The 7106-nt window shown below is 38.2% G+C and overlaps 1 protein-coding gene across 1 annotated transcript in view; it reads right to left on the bottom strand.

Moving 5' to 3' along the window:
- Window positions 1-852, bottom strand: part of LOC103373114 (PHD finger protein 21A-like) — a 15746-nt gene extending 14894 nt beyond the window's left edge. The window contains exon 1 of the mRNA XM_008302929.1: window positions 640-852. The gene's annotated coding sequence lies outside the window, so the exon portion shown is untranslated. The remainder of the gene's footprint in view (window positions 1-639) is intronic.
- Window positions 853-7106: the final 6254 nt, after the last annotated feature.

Raw genomic sequence — 7106 nt, 5'->3', positions numbered from 1 at the left:
GGAGAGAGGAGAGGAGGAGGGGGGGAGGAGGAGAAGGATTATCGTGTTTTTCGGTGTTTCGGTGTGAAAGAAGGAGGAAAAAAAAAAAAAAAAAAAATCCTCCGGAGCGACCGCAAACCGCCGACATTGCTCCGCGCGAGGGCTGCGAAAATGTTACCCGGAGAACAAGTGCTAGCTGTAGCCGCTAACGCTAGCCATCCTGCTTGCCTTGCTAGCCGCGCTGGCTAACGCTGCGAGCCACGCTGATAACTTCCATCAAAGATAAATATTAACGTCTCCGGCGGGCGGCGAGGCGGAAAAACGGACGGCGAGGGCGAGAAATTCTGTCAGGAAGAGTCCCGAAAGACGCCATCTTTCAAAAAAAAAAAAAAATTCTGACACCGAGCAGGCGTTGGTGGGTCTAAGTTATATCGGCCCCTTGTCCTCCAGAATATCAACTCCTAGAATAAGAAACACACCAGCTAAACACACAGAAAACAGCCGGGGAACACACAGCCCGACACCGGCTTGCCAGCTCACACACCTGCCCGCACACAAGCCGCACACACACGGACAAAAGGCACCGAGCAGGAGACAAGTTTGACAAGAGAGAAAATTAAAGTTATGAAATTAAAAAAAGCCCCAATGTGCACTACTTACTCAGCAGCAGTCCTCCTCTAGATTAATTAAATATATATCTATAAGAAGCCGATCCGCGGTGGAATAACAGCACACAAACAGCCCGGCCGCCTCCTTCCCGCAGAGCCGCGTTCAGTTGCCGTATTTTGGATTTAGTTTTGTTGGGATTTGTGTAAAAACAGAGAAACTGAAGCTACAAAACAAGAAGAACTCTTCTTCAATCTCATTCAGCTCAGCCTCAGCACAGCACAGATCCCTGCGCTCCGGAGCTGGAGGAAGGGGGACAAAAACTAGCCGCACGTCCCGCTAATGCCCGTTTGTCCGCGACACGGCAGTCGATGTCGGTGCGAGTCGCCGTTAAAGTTCGTTAAATCGGGCCGATCAGCGAGGCGAGGCGGCGGGGAGAGGTGTTCGAGGAGCGGACTACTTTTTGTGTCGGTGCGGCGAATTTATTTCACTTTGCCTAAGGAACGGCGGTGCTGCGACTCCCATTGCCTAGGGAAAAAACCCGGATGTAAACTCAGTGAAACTCTATGGAGAGAAAGTCAGCACACACACACACACACACACACACACCACACACGGACACACACACACACACACACACACCGTGAAACTCGGCAGCACTTGCTTGTGCTGTTGTGTTGTTGTTGTGTTGCTGCTGCTGCTGCTGCTGCTGCTGCTGCTTCTGCTGACTGGCTCCGTGTTTCGGCTCCGTGCCTCCACAGCCGGGCCGTCCGCTCCCAGCCTGCCGCCGCTCAGCCTCCATGTTCGGCTGCTCGCTGCTGCTGGAGCCGCCGGACTGTTGCACTTTGTGGAAGAAGAAGAGGAAGAAGAAGAGGAGGAGGAGGAGGAGGAGGAGGAGGACAGGTGGCTCGGCCTTTTCTCCTGCTCCTCTGTTTTCTCCTCACTGACTCCACGGTGACAAATAAATGAATCAGTGGAGGAATGTAACCGAGGAAAGTCACATTTATTGGTTCTCCATCACATAAATCCTGCACATGAATCCCCAAATAACAAACACTGACATTTTCTGGGGTACTGTGACCAAGTACTTCCATATATTTTATATCCTTCTTACAAAAGAGCAATAAAGATGTATGTGTTTTTATTACATTTTTTTTTTCAATCTCATGTTTATATTTCTCTATATTTTTTAACTTGTGTCTTTTATTGCTGGCATTTTCCTTCTTTTTTAATATTTGATCTTACATGTTGTCCTGCATTCTATTGTTATTTTCTTGTCATAGTTATATATTTAAATTTAAAATATTTTCCTCTATTTTTTGAACTATATTTTCAGCTTGTGTCTTTCTTTATTTCTTAAATAAACAAGCAATAAAATATTCTTTTCTTTAAGTACTTCCATTTAATGTTTGGCTGTATTTTTTTCCACTTGTATCTTTTGTTTCTGTAATTTCCTTAATTTTTTTCAAAAAGCGATTTAACCTGAAATGTATTGTGATTTACAGTTTCTGTGTTTATTTTGGGGACAGTTTTTTCTGCTGTTTTATTATTTATTATTGTTATTATATCACGATAAACTCAGTAGATTAATCTTCAAAAAAACAATATAATATTTAGAGGTTTATGTTTTATTTTATATTATATTTAAGATAGTTGTTCTTATTTTTCTTGATAGATTTATTTTTTCTATATTTTTCAGTGTTTTTTTTTTATTTTTGTCTTTTATTGTTGATATTTTCTTCCACTGACAAAATATTTTACTATAAATTACATTTTATTTCTGATTCACAAGTTTTTTTTTCATATTTTATTATGTTGTTTAATTTTGAATTACTGTTATATCAGGCTACAAACCTGCATATGACTTTAAAACAGCAAACTAATTTATATGTATTTATAGATATTTTCAGGTACTTTAACCAAGTCCCACCATTTTATGTTTTAATCTTATTTTATAATTAGCATTCGATTACTATTTTTTGTTGGAATTTATATGCTTTAATACTTTTCTTAGTTATTTTTTTAACTTCTATTTTGTATAAAATATTTAACCTTAAATTTACATTTCTTCACAGTTTGCAAGTTTATTTTCTGGCATTTCATCTTTCCGTTTTCTTTTATTTATTTTTTATAAAAATAAAAAAACAAAAACAAACAACTTTAAATGTTTTTTTCATTAAATTTAAGTGTAACAGTTTTTTTTCTAGCTTTCTTTTTCTTTTGTTTCTAATTTCTGTTTTAACCTAGCATTTATTTTAGTTACACTTCTGTGCCGTGTTTTTACCCTCTCTTGTTCTTTCACCTTTACTTAACAGGCAGGGCCTCGCAGAGGAAGCTCTCTTGCACAAGGACGCCTTGATCACAATATATGAAACAATGAAAGCACTCGAAGGTTCCTGTGTGCTTCAGCAAATTAGACAACAAACAGACCAAGGGCATCAACATAAATGCTTCGTATTAGTGATGGGCTTTTTCTTTTTTCCTCCTTCGTCTCAACCAGCTACAACAGAAACAAGCTGCTTTCATTTTCCTGCAAAAGCAAAACAAAAATCTAAGAGCCTTTTTTCCTGCTATGCGTTCTTCCACTGTTGATGTTTAAAGTACATTTCTCTGATTGTTCTTGCACGCTGTTACGTAATAGCTTTGATGCAGGACTTTCACTTGTAACTGAGTACTAATACTTTTACTTTATTGTTCTAAATGACACTTAAAGCTGCTTTTCCCAGCGTTACGTTATCGTACACTTTATCAAAACACCTGGAGAAAATAAAACTTGAATAGTATAGGAGCCTTTTATCTGCATTGAGAAGTTTAATCTATAATACTTTGAGTTAATTTCTCTATTTATAAATTCATACTTTTACTTTGGTAATATTTTTAATACTTTAACTTGTATTAAATTTATTTTTATTTGCAGTTTACAGGTTTTTTTAAAATTTTTTATTCTACTGTTTAATTATTGATTGTCATTATATCACAATAAATCCTGCCGGTGAATTCTAAAGGAACAAATAATGAACTATTTTGAGGTAACTGTGATCAAATACTTCCATTTTATTATATTTTATACTCCATACTTTATATTCTTATTTTACAATTCATACTTGCAGTTATTTTTTTTTGTATTTTTCTATATGTTTTTGATTATTTCTTTGAGTTGTGTTTATTTTTTTTGCTGATATTTTTCTTCTTTTAAAAAAATCTATTTAATTTTACATTTTTTGTAATAACACTTTGCAGGTTTTATTTTAGTATTTTATCTTGCTGTTTTGTGTTTTTATTGTTGGTACATCAGATTTAAATTCGCAGAAGAATCCCAAAAGACCAAACAAACAATAGAAAGTGAAATATATTTAAACATGCATACTGCTACAGTTATATAAAGAACCTTTACTTGTAATCAAATATTTGTGCGCTCCACTGAATGACCCTTACAGCTTCTTTCACAATAACATTTAACATGTAAAACATTAGTGTTGTTTATAAATCACATTTAAAACAACTGCCTTGATCCACAGATGAATAAGATTACTATTAAAAATGTACCCATCAAATATTAAATCTATCCCACAATATTATTCATGACACACATAAGATCACATTATGAGCTTATAAAGAACAATGTGTTCACAAATTACCACATTATGTGACAAAATTAAGTTAATAAACTCAAAATCAATAATTAAAGAACCTACTATATGTGTTTCTGTATGATAAATCCCTTTATTTTCCATGTTTACTCCTTCAGCTCAGTGTGACTCCACCTCCAGCTTCCACCCAGCAGGGGGCGCTGCAGAGAGAAGCCACAATACAAACACATGCTGCTGATGCAACGCATTAAGCTGCTTTTTCTCTCTGATCTTTGACATTTTTATTCACGTAACTGCATCATTTTACCCTTCGAGTCTATCTAAATAAACTAATGAAAACTAAAAAGTCCCACTGTGGTTGAACTGCTCATAAGTTTGTTTTTCGGGTGTCTGAAACTCAAAAAATTCGCCCTGCTGGCTGCTCCTGCGTCAGCTTCTGTGCCACAGTGTCATCATTTATTTAACCTCATGTATTTTACTGTGGAAGTGGGACATTCAGGTGAGAGGAGCTGCAGCGCTACCAAACTGCAGCACATTGCTGCTGTCAGTCAGTTCGTCCACCACTTACTGCTGCAGCTGTACTTCTGTGTTTGCAGCTTTTAGTTCCAGCAGCTCTGTGGAGCTGAAATCATTATTTTACCAGTAAAAACGCAGCATCGGCTTCTCAAATGTGAATTTTCTTCCAGTATTTGGGTTCTGTGATGATCTAAACATGTTGATTTAGGCTTCAGGGAGCAATAATTGTCACTTCTGAATATATTCTGACACTAAAAGTCAATCAGTTATTGAAGAAGATGATGAAGAGCTTTTTGAAAACCTGTAATATTTACTCACTGTAATAGATGAAGACTTTTCCATCATAAAGTGATGCAGAAAAGCAACAAATTGGTGCAAAAAAAATCACCAGAATGCAGGAAATGAGGTGTTTGATGCTCAGATTTCAGTGAGAAGACGTCCAGACCTCCAGTGTTTAAACAAACCCATGTTCATATTAATGAAGGAAGCCACTGGCTGCTGCTTTACAGTTCACCTCTGATGGAATAATGCAGCATTTCTGGTGCTTTTATGTTTCTTATGTGCTTGACACACAGAAAGAGGTGAAGGCACATTGATAAAACACAACTTTTATGAAACATTAACACCTGATTTGAGCCAAAGAGTCTCCTGGAGTTCAGACCAACAGGCTCAGCAGGTAGCTTCAGTCGTCTATTACTTTAGTTTAATGAATTTAAAGCAAATTTAACAGATTATTAAAACTGGTTGTCGGGTTGTTTCTGAGGTCAGATGTCAATGTCTGCTCTGATTCTAGTTGTTTTTCTGTTTCAGGGTTTTGCTGCCTGATCTTATTTTGTTTTTCTGGATTTTTCTGGAAGCTTTAACTTTTGCATTTCTGACTGTAACACCATTCACTGCAGGTGTGACCATGAAGCAGGAGGCTGGCTGCTTAGCTGTAGAAAGAACAGCAATGCTGAAAAGTGAAAGCAGACATTTCCTGAACTGAACAGCAGCTGCAGAGACAACGAGGTCAGCTACACCTGGAATATATTATCCAGAAGCTGCAGCAACATGCAGGTTGTTTCAGGGACGGCTGACCTTTGGCTTTGTAGAACCTCTTTCAGGGAGAAACTAGTGACTCCACTTCTGAGCAGCACTGATTCTTAAGTCTCAAAGAGTTTCCTCTTGATGTCCTCGTCCAGTCGCAGTCGTCTCCCCTCTAAAAAACTCAAAGCAGTCACAAACATTTACATGATTGGCCCCCTCATCGGCCTTTCCAGTCTTTCAAGAATCTGGTCTTACTGAACGTAACTCCAGTTCTATGTAGGAAACAGAACAATGGAGGTTTGTTCTGTCGGCCTGTATGATGAGTTTGCATGACTGATGGTGACGCTGAAGAGAACACGAGGACATTGAGAGGACCAAAAAAAACATGTTCTAAGTTTACAGACCCGCACAGAAGTGTTTCAGTACTGCTCAGAAGCTCCAGATGTTCTACAGGAACGGTTCTTGTGGTTGGAATGAAGGTTCAGGATGCCCTAAACAAGCTCCTGTAGTGGGAAACAGCCTTAACATTACCATCAATGATGTAAAACTCACCACACAGGCTAACATAGCGAACCGCCACTGTTCTATCTCCCACATAGAACTGGAGTTACGTCCAGTAGCGTCTGTTTTTTGATGTTCTGGAGCACCAACAGCCCAAAATATCAGATCCAACACCACAATGGGAAGAGAAAGGCACACAGTTCAACTTCATGTCCATAAATCCATACAATATCCTTACAGCGCCCCCTGGTGTTAACACTCATGAATGCATTTCATTACTAATGGATGGAAACTTCATCACAGCCGTATAATCAGAGGCTTTATCTGCTTCTACCGTCCAGTTTTAAGGAATACGTGCATTCAGAACTTAAACAGGACCAATTATACATGTAGATATATGTGAGGAGGTTTTCCTGCCACATGTGGAGCTGGTTTAGTGAATTATTGTGTTACAGGATGAATGAACCACTGCAGGATGTTCTGTGTAGGTCACACCGCTAGCATGTGCTAAGCTAGTTTGTTTTGTAATTGAAGAGTTCATCTGCAAAAACAGTGGTTTTCTGAAGGTTTGTGAAGATGGAGTTATCTGGGGGGTTTTTTTCAAATGAACTCTTCAATTACACATTTACACGACTTGACTGTCAACATAGTCAAACAGCTGAACAGGCTGTTAGCTAATTCAGTTTTCCAACTTCCTGCCACACACAGTTCACTTCCAATGCAAAAGCTCCGTTTTTTTTTTAATGTAATTAAGGCAAATCCTGGAAAAATAAAAGGAGGAGTTTCACAAACACATCAGAGATCATGGAGGCTGTGATAGGAATGAATAGAGGTTGAAACAAGTCATCAAACTAGTGACGGTGGAATTATTTACATGGAACATTTGTA

Source organism: Stegastes partitus, unplaced genomic scaffold (genome assembly GCF_000690725.1).
Source record: "Stegastes partitus isolate 25-593 unplaced genomic scaffold, Stegastes_partitus-1.0.2 Scaffold1909, whole genome shotgun sequence".
In the NCBI taxonomy this organism is placed as follows: Eukaryota; Metazoa; Chordata; class Actinopteri; family Pomacentridae; genus Stegastes; species Stegastes partitus.
Note: the sequence above shows the minus strand (reverse complement) of the source record. Positions and strands in the feature narration are given on the sequence as shown.